Source organism: Emydura macquarii, unplaced genomic scaffold (assembly GCF_026122565.2).
Source record: "Emydura macquarii macquarii isolate MOO-44397 ecotype Brisbane River unplaced genomic scaffold, CSIRO-AGI_Emac_v2 contig_587, whole genome shotgun sequence".
In the NCBI taxonomy this organism is placed as follows: Eukaryota; Metazoa; Chordata; order Testudines; family Chelidae; genus Emydura; species Emydura macquarii.
In genome coordinates, this window is record NW_027130724.1 from 9,559,183 (window position 1) to 9,573,582 (window position 14,400).

At 42.7% G+C, this 14,400-nt stretch overlaps 1 protein-coding gene across 5 annotated transcripts in view; it reads right to left on the reverse strand.

Moving 5' to 3' along the window:
• Positions 1–14,400, reverse strand: part of KCNC1 (potassium voltage-gated channel subfamily C member 1) — a 145,047-nt gene that overhangs the window by 5,386 nt on the left and 125,261 nt on the right. The window lies entirely within an intron of this gene.

Below are 14,400 nucleotides of genomic sequence, written 5' to 3' on the forward strand. Positions count from 1 at the left end.
TTCATGCTCCTGTTTACTTACACAAAAAACACAATTACCTTTATAACCATGACAACCCCATGATATGGAGCTGTTTTAAAATGCACATAGATGTGTACTATGAACTTTGCTTCCTAAAGGGGATCAGTAAAGCAGTGGGTTAGTGTACTAGCCTTCATGTTTACAGGATAAGGCCCTGATGCTGCAATGAGTCAAGTGCAGGAGGGGCACCTACACTGGCACAGAGCCCCACGGTTTTCAGTGCGGAGCTCATTGCTGCATTGGATCTTAGGTTTGGATAGCAGATTATATTAATCATTAGAGATGGTCTGAACCAAAACTGTGGATCTGAACATTAGGAAAGTTTGGATCCTTTCCCAGATCAGAACTGTGTGGCTCAGACTCCTACCTAATAAGAAGCAATCATTTAGGTGGCACCCTTAAACACACTAAAGCATGCTGTAAGTGTAAACTGAAATACAAATGAAACCCATGGAATGCTACATCCACCACTAAAACATAGCTATGTCCTCGGTGTAACACATCACTATCTAATAGCGCACACCACAGCCATGGTACTTCAGGCCAGGAAGTGAAGAATACCCCATCCAATTGTAGTTGCATTAGGCAGAATTACCTGAGTTGACATTTGGCTGAGACATTGGAATTCACACCCTACTGTTTCTAAAAACAATATGAGGTTATCAATGAGCACAAATGGTTACAACCTTGGCATCACATCTCATCTAAAAGACACCACTTTCATAACATACTGAAACTATAGCATACTGCACTGCCATAGCATACTGAAACCCAGGGGCTATTAGACTGAGGCATTGGCTACAGCTCAGGTCACAAGTGAAAATGAATTTGAAAGCATCACCCTCTTTCCTGGTTGTTCATGTCATGGAACTATCACTGCATCTCTGCTCAAGAACTCCATGGAGGGGTTATTGAAAATTGAGAATGAGGTGCATAGCAAAGCTACGCCAGGAAGCTTGTACAAAAACTGCCCACAGTATATGTGATACAATTAAATATCAATAGTTTCTTGCTTTCATTAGCACTAAATTTACTCAAATGTTACAAGAGTTTTCAGAGGAAATGGACTTCACATTTGAGATTGGACCTATTATTCCTTCAGTGACACCCATACAATCCACCTGGTTTTATGCTGACTCTGACCCTATATCCTTCATTGCTGCTCAGACCATTTATAGATTTTAAATGCGCATTGCTGAATAATAGCCATTTTATCTTTTTCTTTCCATTTCCAGAGTTTCTAAAGATAAGGAACAATGGGCAAATCATTCTTCTGCAACCTGAACTATGGATCTCGCTGCATAGTCTGAAACGTATTCTGGACATAGCACTCATGTTGATGTCAATAGCAGTGCTACACAGGGGACATGTAGGCTATGTCCTGGAGATCTGCACTGTGGTAATTAAAATTGCAGTGCTGATCACAGATGACAATTTGGCCTATATTTGGGAGAAAGGGATGTCATGGATAGAAAAGACCATGGAAGGAAGTAGATTTCTACTTCTGTGAATAGGGATCTGAATCGTCTTTTTTTTTTTTTTTTTAAGACAGTCTACCGTATTTTATTTATTTATTTTTTGTACGTGTGGGATGCAAATGGCTTCACAGTTAACTGAAATTTGTACTGTAGGCTTTGTGGGCCTGATTAAGTCCTGATATAAGCAGGTCATCTCCCCTGATGGAACTGGAGATGTGCTTGTTTTGTGCCATCTGTAAGGCAAATTCATGATATGGGCGACACGGAGCAATATTTTCAAATCGCCCTCATTTTCTCAAAACAGAGCCAAGGTTTATCAAATAGTTCATGATATTAGTAAACATTTGGGCAAAGCTGGGCCAGTTTTTATGGTCCTGCTCTTGTTCCCATTAAAGCCAATTGCAGAACTCCGGTGGATTTCAATGGAAGCAGAATTGGGCTTCATGTTTATAATAAAACCTGAAGCCAGTGAAATTATAGTGATCTTTCCAAGGAAAGATGCTTGATCTCAGGGAGAAATGTAATACCAGGGAACCATATTCTGCCTGTTGTCTCTTGTTAGATTGTAAGCTTTTTGGAGCAGGGACCAAAAAGGTGTTCTTCATTTGTACAGAACCCAGCACAATAGGTCCCTGGTCTGTGACCGGGACTCTTAGAGCACTACCGCAATATAAAAATATTTTTTACATAGAATGTCACTTAGATTTTGTTCTGGATAAAAATCTGCAGCATGATATATCCCAGATTAGAATATCTAACAAAATGCTGTTTTACTATGGGAATATAAGAGTTCCAGAGAAGCTCTTTCCATCAGGTAATGCATATACTAGGACTGTTAACTGAATCATGCTATAAGTCATAATGCTTAGCTCTTCTAGGGATTAATCTGAAGCCCATTAGATTCACTGGGGGGTCTTTCCATTGACTTCAGTGGGCTTTGGATCAGACCTATAGAGAGGTTTCTCCAATTGTTTTACAAAGGAAAGCAAGTTTGATGACCCCCATTTTCCCCATCAGGAAACTAAGGCACAGAGAGGTGAAGTGACTTGCCCATTGTCACACAACAGGAATAATCACCTGCCTACCAGTCCTGTGCCCCATTCTTAGGACCAAACTGCCTTCGTGTGCTTATTTAATGACACAAGCTTTTAAAATTCCTCCATACACATCTATCTGAGATATTAGTAGAAACATACAGCAGATCTCCCAGATAAGTAGATGATTTCATCATTACTGTATTGGGATCATTGTTTTAAATGTCTTCATTCCCCTTTCCCCTTCTGGAAAACTACTATTAAAATGCCAAGAACTTTTCCAGACAAAAATTAGTTTTCAAAATATGAAAATTATGATACAAACTAATAAAAGCTGCCAGGAAATTTAAATGGAAGGCTGGCAGTCCAGCCAAAACTCAGATGTCCTCTCCTGTGTGTGTTGCATCTCCATTGCCGTGCTCTGAGTGCCACACATGCAGGAAGAGAGTTATAATGGAGACTGGCCATGCACGGTATGTGGACTCTCCTCCTTCCCAAAGGCATAAGCTACAGACAAAGGTTGAAGGGCTGTTCACTTGGGTTTCAGTTAGAGCCGTGAGAAACATCGGCATTGAGCCTCACATCTATTTGAGCCCTGGATCCAGTTGTTCACAGACCTCAATATATCAATGCATTCATGAGCCTCACTCTGTGTGTCTTAATGCAGGCAAACATGTGCAGAGATGCTTCCTACACCTGGGAAGCCCAAACAAATCATCTTCCCCAGCCAAACTTCTCTACACCCCTAACAAGTACCCAATAACAACCAAAAGAGCCCTTCTTATCTTAATGTCTTCAGGAGGTGTGGGGGGTTTTGTGGGAGCTGGGTGGCTCCCTCCTTTGCCTCACCTTGTCTTCAGAGCTGTGAAATGGCTGCTTTCCCTTATAGCAGAGTCTTTAGGGCTGGGTGGATTGAAAGGGCACTCACTTATCCAATCCTTGTGGGATTTCCTGCCGGGCAAGATATGTCATTTTCGTGACCCACAGTGCAAAGAGACTGGGGCCACTTCAACTGAAATGGGGCTGAGAGATGCTCCCATAATTCATAGCATGCTATCCAAGGAAATCCTGCCTGGTGGATTTATGGACTGTCTCTCCCAGTGAACGAGCATTACCCAAGATCCCTTGCTATCATGCTAAAGAATCTGGAGGCTTAGATCTGAGAGCCAGGTACCCGGAGATATAGGGTCTTTCTTCAGCTCCCACAAAACCACTGGACGAGGGAGTAGCATCTCCTGCTCCTAGAAGGCCCTTGTTTAAGGATTGAAGGAGACAATAACCCACCGCTGGGCACCTCCAGCCCCTCAAAGACCAAACCCTGCTGAAGGAGCAGCTGCTTGGTACCACACAAAGACCCAGAGATGCAGCAGAGGGGTCCTCTTGGCTCCAGAAGGAAGCAGCAAGAATTGCCCTGTACTCACCCAAGGTAAGAAAAATCCTTGGTTCCCAACCTGTGGCCTGTGGGGCTTTCAAAGTGCCCCACTGCTCCCCTCCCGCTGGCTGCAGAAGGCAGCTTCTGCCTAAGGACCCAGGCGGAACACATTGCCACAGGCCTACAAGACCCGTGCAGGCTCCTAGCTGCAGCCAAGGGGACAGGAGATCAGTGCTCCCCTCCCACTGGCTGTAGCAAGGAGCACGGCAAAGTGCTACACCTGGGACCCTAGGCATGGGGTCCCTGCTGGAGGCAGGGGCAGGGGAGCACTGATCTCCTGTCCCCTTGGCTGCAGAAGGGAGCCACTGCCTAGGGACCCAGGTGGAGCGCACGGGGCTACAGGACACGTGGTTTCCCTGCTGCAGCCAGGGGGACAGGAGATCAGTGAGGAAGCAGCTTCCTCACGGAACTCCTTCCGTCTGTCTGCAGTGGGGGGTCAGGGATGGCACTGCTGGTGGAGCAGCCCGGAGCCACCAAGCTTGAGGAGAGGCAGGACTCTAAAAATCAGGACCTTCTGGTTTGGCCTGCACTTAGCAGGCTACCCACCGTGACTTAGCTGCCAGGCCATGTGCTTCAGTGCGTAGTGACAGTGACTCATCTACACTAGTGCTTTGTCTGAGTGTGAGACATACTGTGAGTGATTTGTAGGTGTAAAATATTTAAAATGTAAAAATGAGCAAGTAGCATCAGAATGATTACTCAAAATATGTAGTGATTTGTAGTCCTTAATGGTGTGTACGTCAATACGTTTTTTATGAGTTGATAGACTGGCGGCCCTTCAGGAGTGTAAAAATGATATTTGTGGCCCCCGAGCCAAAAAGGTTGGGAACCACTGGTGTAAGTGGTGGCTTGAAGCCATGCTTGCCTCCCATTCTCTGTGCTGAGCCAATAAAGAAACAGGGCCATTTTTTGTGTCAAAGTGATCAATCTACGTTCCAAAGGAGATTGTAGTGACCTGTTAAGTGTAGGACCAAATCCTGGGAGCTGCTGAGCACCTAAAAAACACACTGACTTATATCCCACAGTTTCTTTGGTGGAATGCAATGGAGAGAGAAAAGATTGCACATAGTTCAGGTCCTTAGTATTGTGTGTCCATTTTTGCGGGTTTTTTTGTGCCGATCCCAATCTTGTTCTCAGATCATTTCTTTTTTGTTACTTTGGCGAGTTTATTTCTGTTAGTATTCATCGGGCAGCTATTGTTAAGATCCCTCAATATCAATCACTATTTTTAATCTTTGACTGGTGTGGAATTGTCTGTTTTGCCATGCCACCCAGCAAACTCTTCTGTGTTTCCCCATAGTTTATGAGAGGCTCAGAGAATGCCATAGAATAAAGAGCTATGGGAATAAATTATGAATTGATAAAAACACAACCTTGTTGCTTTACTGTCTGGGCAACTGCGATTTCGAAATACAATATATCTCACTTGCAAATAAGAGTGAGATCAGAAGCAGGAAACCTAATCCTGCCCCTCTAGAAAACAAACACAAAAATACCTCTCAGCCTTTTATTATCCCCCCCTCTCTTCCCCACAAATAGCATACAGATCATCTGGAGAGGCTACAACAAAAAGCCTCAGCCAGGACCTGATTCAACAAAATATCCATTTGGCTTCCACTCCAGATCATGCTAGGCTACAGAAATACATTTTTATGGGCTCCAAACCCTTGGGTAGGATTCAGAAATAGGGATGCCAGGTGCAGATATTTGTTTTTCTCATTGTTAAATCAGGCCCTAAAGTGCAAGGGATAGAACTATATTAAATTATAAAAAGAATGATGGGGAAGATATAATAAGCCACAGACAACTGATGATGAAATGATGAAATTATGGCTTGGAGAGTATGGTTGTAAGTATGGCACAGGGAGTGTGGATTTAAGTCTTTGAAAATGAATTATGACGTGCTAACATGGGAATCACTGATTTTTAAAACAGCAGGTCTCTAAGCTAATATGTTTGAGACATTTTCTGCTGGAGAGCAATGAAAATTAATTGTTTTCCATGCAGACTACCTGAAAGAAATAGCAATTTAGCTAGGTAGTGCTTTCTTGCATCATGTACTTACTCTTTGCATTAATACCTTGTGTCACAATCTGAATGGAGTTACCTATATCTGTGACATTCCTTGTTGTTTTGCATTTAAAGAACGGTATTGTAATCTCCTCTGTTGTCCAATAGGGAGCTCAGGTTGATGGGGATTGGAGAAAAACTTCACAGAATAAAATGTGACAGTCTGTAACATACACAAGTTGCAAGCAACACACAATAATAACAAGTAAATGTTAACAAACAGAGCGAGACAGAGAGAGAGAGAAAAAGAGAAAATGTGAAGAACATGTAAAAGAATTCATTTGTTCCTACACAGCAATGCAATTTAATTTTAGCTACCCCAAGATTTTAATGTTTTGTATAGGGCCAGCTGTAGTTATCTTTAACAAATACCTGAATATTATTCTACTATATATTTTAAAACTTATTCTGAAGTGTTCTTAAGTAGATATTACATCAATGGACTTTATGCCGGCACAGCTGAGAGCAGAATTTGTCTCCTCTACAGCTGAAATTTAGTACACTAGACAAATTCCCAGAGGTTCCTCAAACCCAACCTACCTCTGAATATTTACTCACCAGCATGTTGAACCGGGTCCCTCCAGGAAGTGTTGTCTCCCAATAAAGGTATTTCAGTGAATAAGGTGAACCTCAGACAACCCTGATTGGCCAACATTGTGACATCACTGTCAGAGAATATCACCTCCAAGAGGTGCTACTTCCTGAAGTGACGTGACATCATGTTGGCTTCCTGTCTGTTGATAAGACAGGGAGTAGGTACAGGAGCATGAATAGATCAAGTGCTTTTTGCTCTGAAAATACCATTGGAAAGGTGTATAATGCAATGCTGAGAGGTGTTGCTCCTGAAAGCACTGTTTTCCAAAGAGGAACATCACGGTCCCTGCTAGAAATGGTCTGTCAATTGTATGACCTCACTCACACTGATCCTGTACTTTTGTGAATCACATTAAAATCATAGTGATTCCACAGAATGCAGTGGATCCTTGGGTGGATCCATGTATTTGGGAATGGTGCAGCCTATAAGCTCAGTTCGGTGAGTCAGTTAAAACAGTATCAGTTCCTCTCTAGGTAAAGTTCATCTCCCTTCAGAATTTATGAACAAGTTGTGGATCTAGTTTAGATTTGAAAAATAAAGAACACAGCGTGATGATCTGTAGGGTATGGAACATGGATGAATGCAAAGAACAATGAGAGCAGGAACGGGTAAATGACTGATTGCTGCTGGTCTGTGCTTGTTTTGTAAAAGCAAATCTTGTTAGAGGAAACAAATAGAGAGAGCTTGGATGGAGTCTGTCAGGTGTAAAGTAAGAGGAATGCGGTGTTGTAGGCTGAGCACAGCACTGGGTGCCTACATTCTAATCCCATCTCTGTTACCAGTTCTTTCTGTGGTCGTGGGCAAAGCATTTGTTCCAGCCAAACAGTGCTCAGTTCACAGCAGCCTAAAAGCCGCTCTGTTTTACATTTGGCTGCCCATGACCCAGAATAGCCATTCCAGCAGCTGGGGATCAGTCAATAGTAGGGATGCTCCTCCCACACCTTTTCTCCCAGTAACACTTCCTGTGCTGGAGGCTGGAAGGTGAATGATCTAGAAGCTGCTGTGACAAGCCTGTGCCACTGAAGGATCCCCCCAGCTTGAGGGAATATTTAAGGAGCTGGGTCTGCCCGGTTTCAGGCCACTTTGTGCTGGAAGACTGGCGCAAAGGGGGCTTACCGGACCTGAGAATTAGGTGTCTGTGTCTCAGTTTTTCCAGCTGGTAAAGGGATAAAATACTTATTTGCCAACCTCAATAGGGTATTTTCCCCCCAATAGGTGTAGATTGGTGTAGCACCAGAAGGAGCTATATCAAGTTACGCCAGCTGAAGATCTGACCCAGTCTATGCCCAGATAACAAGGGCTGAAGCCACCGAAGAGATAACAGGGAGACATTTCTGGTTTCACATGCAGGGCACATTAAAAGAGCACAACTCACTATTCTGAAAACAGAAGCCCTGTCTTTAACCATCAAAAAGGTACAGCACTAAAAAGATAGAGGCGACTTCCCCATGTTTCTTTACCAACTGATTTGCAGGCTCTACTCTTGGAGCAAGGGAGTAGCTCCACTTCCATTCCTATTCAATACTTGACCACTCAGCTAGGACTGCCCAGTGGTTTGGGACTTTGTCCACACCTTCTCCATTACAGACTGGACTGAGACTACCATCTTGTTACACATAAGCCTCCAAACAGCCATTAGATAGCAAAAACTGTCAGCCACTGTCAACCTGACATGGATGTCAACCATCGATTGGGAGACCAATTTTCCAATCACAATTCCCTAACTGTATCTCAAATGTTAATGGATTCATGACAATTATATTAATTAAGATTCTGAATTAGAACAATACCATAGTTCTATTGGTACTACAGGAAGCCAGACCACAGGTGGATAATTGCACAATGAAATGTCTAGGAGGTGCTATTGCAGTCCACTGTTAAAGGGATATTACAGAACCCCCTCTGTGCATGACCCACAGGGGACATGAGACCATGGCAGGTGCCAGAGATGGGGATTTAGTCCTTTTATCTCAAGCTGCAGGAGCTTATGCTGTAGCTGGAGGTCCTGGGTTCAATTTTGGGTGACACCAAAGTGATCATTAGTGCACTGTTTTTTTATAAATATTTAAATTTTTATATTTGGGATAAGGAATTATTAAATGGCGTTTGAATTTTAAAGACTAGAAATGCCATTTACAATTAAAAAATAAAGGGTGGGGGGACCTTCTCCCAGTTATACTTTTGTGACTCAGGTCCGATGTCATGGTCTATCTAGGGAAGTGGTTTTCAACCTTTTTTCATTTGCGGACCCCTAAAAATTTGAAATGGAGGTGTGGGACCCCTTTGAAATCTTAGATGTAGGCTATGGACCCCCAGGGGTCTGTGGACCACCGGTTGAAAATCACTGATCTAGGGTATAGACGCGTCGCTGCCTTCTCCTGGGGAGTGACTCAGAATTGCTCAATTCTTTGTGGTTATGTACTAGCTAGCATTGTGGTTCTTAAACGTCATTGCAACATGCTTCCCTTCTGAAAACAAAAATCGCTACCCAACCTTGGGAAGGAGGCCCAAAACCTGAGCCCGAGTTCTGCTGCCTCGGGTCAGGGGTGCGCCAAAGCCTGACAGCTTCAGCCCTGGGTGGGGTGAGGGGCTGTAACTTGAGCCCTGCTGCCAAGGGCGGAAGCCGAAGCCTGAGCCCCCCACCCAGGGCCGAAGCCTTTAGCCCTAGGCCCCAGCAAGTCTAACACCAGCCCTGGTGACCCCATTAAAATGAGGTCGCGACCCACTTTGGAGTCCCAACCCACAGTTTGAGAACTGCTGATCTAGTGGCTAGCCTACAGCAAGGATAGAAACAACAACACACTACTACAGTTAATTGAGATTCTTCGTTATCTCAAGTGGTCTTTTGAGTGGAGCGATCTGTTCCCCTTGTTGCAAACCTGTGGTTAGTGGACCACCATAACAGTGATGGATATGTATGTGGCCACAAATTCATTGCACTGGTATCTATAAAATGTGCAGTGTAGGTTGCATAAAACCTGCTTAAGATCACAAGCTGCAGCTAGTGGACATGACACGTGATTTTCAGCACCTCTGGGTACCTTCAACTTTCATTAACTCCAGTTGGAGTTGTGGGACCTCTGCACTCCTGAAAATCAGAGGCAGTATGTTTTGGGGTACAGGTTTATTTTGTGGGGGAGAAGTGATGGAGAAGAAATTAAGCCTAAGGAAAAGATCAACTTTTCTAGACAGTACTTCCATTGATAAAAATGAATCTGAACTCAAAGGGAGCCCCAGAACATATTTAAAAATGGATATCCGCTCTCTCTTGATCTGTTACACTTAAATAAAAAAATAGGGTCAAATCTTGTCCCATCCCATGCAGAGAGTGGGCGAGTTTGGGGATGGGTAATGGTTAGTCTTCCTGTCAGCAACAGAGCGTAACAACTGCAAAGGCAACTGCCAACGTAATGGCGATGCATAAGCTCTGGAGAGTTTGTTTATTTTGCTCCTCTCCAGCTCTTGGCTCCCTTTCCCCCACACTGCTCCCAGCTGCAGCCTGGTTTCCCAAGTTCTTCACTGAGTGGAGAATTCAGCCTTCATTGTTTACAATGCGGTGAGGAAGTTACCCAGATTGCATAATACATATGCCGAGGGATATTCTCTACCCTAGAGCATAGGGCAGTGTGCTGAGCACTCCAGGGTTGAGGGAATCCTTATCTCAGGGTTCTGGAGCCGCATCAAAGCCATGGCCCCAGCAGCACATGCAATTATCTCTCTTTGAATGATGTATATTTATAGAAACAGCTAATATAGAGAAAAGGATTGGATAGATCCTTTCAAATGTCCGGGAACGAGGGCTGTCAATTAATCGCATTTAACTCAAGGGATTAACTCAAAACAAATTAACTCGATTAAAAAAATTAATCTCGATTCATCACAGTTTTAATCACACTGTTAAACAATAATATAATACCAATTTAAATTCATTATAAATATTTTTGGATGAAATATATGGCAGAATGCAGCTAAAACCATGGAGCAGGTGATGTACAATTCTCCCCCTAAGGAGTTCGGTCACAAATTTAATTAACACATTATATTTTTAACAAGCCTCATCACGATAAAGAGATTGCACTACAGTATTTGTATGAGGTGAATTGAAAAATACTATTTCTTTTGTTTATCTTTTCTACAGCGCAAAAATTTGTTATAAAATAATATAAAGTAAGCACTGTACACTTTGTATTCTGTGTTGTAATTTGAAATCAATATATTTGACAATGTAGAAAATATCCACAAATATTTAAATAAATGATATTCCATTATTGCTTAACAGTGCGATTAAAACTGCAATTAATCACAACAATTGTTTAAAATCTTGCGACTAATCGCAGTTAATGTTTTTAATCATTTGACAGCCCTTCAGGGAACAAAAATAACCCAGCTCCTTTTCTTTAGGTGCTTTATTCTGTGCATTCTCTATTTCCATCAAAGTGCAGGGAATGTACAGACATCGAGTGGAGTTATGGATTTCATTATCATCCACCTCTTCCTATGGATACTGTGGGACATAACCATGAAGCCAGCACACCCTTCAGGCCAGCACACACGGGTGAGGACGAGGAGCAGCAGGTGAAATTTTCATAACAAAACCCCAAACCAAGTAGTTTGGAGATTTGTTTTGCCTGTTTTGAGGCTTTGTCACCAACCTGAAACTTGGGCCCATTTTACAGATGTTTATGATCTTGGGCTGAGTTTCACATAGTTGTGAGGCAGCGTGTGGGTCTGGGCACAATCCCGGTGAAGCTGGACATTTTAGATTGAATTCTAGTTTCAGATTTTGGGTTCACTTGATTTGCATTCAGCTCTACTTATGAGACTTAATGTTTGCAAAGCACTTTGAGATCCTTGGATGAAAGCTAACGTACAAGTGCAAGGGACTACTATTTATTTGTTGTTTGTTTTTTTTTTTGCTAGGCTACTCTTCTGGGACTCAGGCCACCTCAGCTTAGTCTCCAGCTCTGCTACAGACTTCCTGTGTGACCTTGGACAAGTCACTTTAATCTCGTGTCCTCCCAAACACTGCTATATAAAATGAAGCTAATACTTCCTTCTGCTCACCTGTTGTCTTTTTTGTTTATTTAGACTATAAATCTTTAGGTTAGAGGGTTGTCTCTTTCTTTCTCACAGCAGGATGGGTCCCTGATCTTGACAGTGGCCACTAGGTCATACTATAATGCAAGTAGTAAATAGTAACAATCTTATTTAGTGGGGTCAGGGCCTGGAAATGTGTATGATTTTTTATAGGTGTGTGCAGCTAACCCCATGTAGTTTATAGCCTATATCAAGTATGGGTTTCAAGTAGGGATGTAAAAATTAGTTTAATCAAAAATCCCTTTAAACGTTCTAAAAATAGAACATTTAAAAAATAAAAAGCTGGGTGGGGAGGGAGGGCTGTACTCACAACTGGCTCGCCCACCCTCTGGGCTCCATGCCTCCTACCGAGCCCAGCTACAGCTTATCCCCCACCCCTCGCACTGGGCTCCATGCCTCCCACTGCTTGCGGGGAGCCAGCTCAGCTGTGCCTATCCTGGTGAGTGACCAGAAATTGTCCCTGGAGAATTCCCGTGTGATGGCTTCAAGCTGCTGCCATGGCTACATCTCCTGCCCCAGATGCTGCTTCCTCCCCACCCAATGGACAGGAAAGGAGGGACTGGGGGATGTTGAGATGTTGCTGGGATGGGAAGTGTGGCAGAGCAAGGCTCTGCTATGCCCAGTTCTTCACTGACTTAGAGTCACCTTGCATTAATGGCATCGGTTAAAACTCCTCCCTCATAAGGCTTTAATTTATGCTGGGGCCAGACAGCTGAGAATCAAGGAGCTGTGACCGGTTCCCAGACAGCACCCTCCCTTACTCTCTTGTGCTCGGGTCCAGTGGAGAATCGATGCTTTTGTGTATAAGTAATTAACCAACACCTGACTGTTCTGTCACCAGCATTTCCTATGAGATGAACTATGCAATAGACTCTCTCCTATCTATATCAACAGTAGAGCAGGTCAGAAAATGGGAGGAGAAATAATGGCATGTTCACAATTTCCCCCTCTTTTTTCTCGACATTTTTTAAATGACCACTTCTAGTTTCCACGCAAGACATTCTGTGTGAACAATGGAGTCCCAGACTACGAATGGCCAGAAAGCCATCCATGTCATCACACAAAGGAGCCATTCAATAGACTTAGTCATAGACTAAGGCTAACACATTGCTATAAAAATAGAATACATAACTGTACTTGCTGTCTCTTAATCTTAAGCAACTGAACAGGCAATATTTTAAAGAATGTGCTAGTTACCTGTTTGTCTTGTATCTCCAATACATTGTAGTGAAAGTGCACTGGAGATTAACAGATAAAAATTGAAGGGAAAATATTTGGATTGGGCTGGATCTCTTGCTAGAAACATTAGGACGAAATAATCCATTTTGGGTTCCTAGTACACAGTTAATAGATTGTCTATAACTAGGCAGTGTGACTAATCCAGAGGTTTTACAGTATGTAGAACTTTCATTTCTTGCACATTGCAGATTTACACGTGATGCTGAGTCTCTTTCTAAGTTTCACATACAGTACAGTACTTGGGAGCAGCTGATTACTATAGAAAGTGAGTATCAAGATGGATAATGCACTGGTCCTTCATATTTGGAGACAAGGTTGTGCAAGATCTTGCTTTTAACAGTGCACCTCTAATCTTATTTATGATTTTCTTTCTTTGTCTCTCATACACATACACCTTTCTCTTTATATGAAGCTAAAATATAAGCGTAATATTTTTGCTATCAGTGGTGCACAAAGATGATCAGAATCAGAACTCCAGTAACGGTGGTTACTGAGCCCACCTACATCAGCTGAAGTACAAGTGTGTTATGGGGCTGTTGAGAAAAAAAATTCTCTTGTCATCAATTATTGCAGAAATGGATAATTTGCTGTCATTATCAGCACTTCACATGTACTGTAGCAACAGCTGATTTTAGAGCACTTGTGGTAACAAAACAGTTCCACACTGAACCAAAGTTACGTGTATTCTCAGGATACTGGTGTGGAATTTAATTGAACTCGCAGAGTTCTCGGGCCTCGAGTCCTCAAAAGTTAAGGACCAGGATATGGTATAGGAGGAACTTAAAGCAAGGGTCTTCGGGTTAGGAAGTCATTCCCTTGCTCTCCACTAAAGCACTTTGAGTCTGGTGTGTCTTGCTCACATCAGAACTGGGTAGTTGGAGTGACACTCATACATGATCCACCATTTCGTGAGCACCCTCTTTTCCTCTTGATTTATAGAGCCACACAGCATCTACTCATGAAGAAATTACTTCCCTGCCTGGAGATGACTTTGTGATAAGCATTTGCAACCTGAGGGGAATGGACAGATAAAACCGTTTGTGTGCATGAAGGGTAAAAATAGTAAAGAGACAGTCTATCACATGGATTGTGGTCAGCCTAATGCAATGGAAGAGTTTTAAAAGAAAAAATGAAAGCTCTTTACTATCTGAATGGATTTTACGTAGTTGCACAGAAGGAAAAAAAAAAAAAAACCAAAGTCAACTTCTACTACTTCCCACCTTTCAGAAATTAGCACTGGCATCATAGAATTCACACACAAAGAAAAGTCTCACTTCCTGCACTGATATCGGCATGCATGGCTATGAGATGAAGAGACAATATCTCACCCGTGAGGAGTGACAAATCAGAAATTTCTTCAAAGCAAAAAAATGATAAGAACACAAGACCATCATAGGTGAGAGCTAGTTCTTTCAAAATGCCTCTTTGTGACTA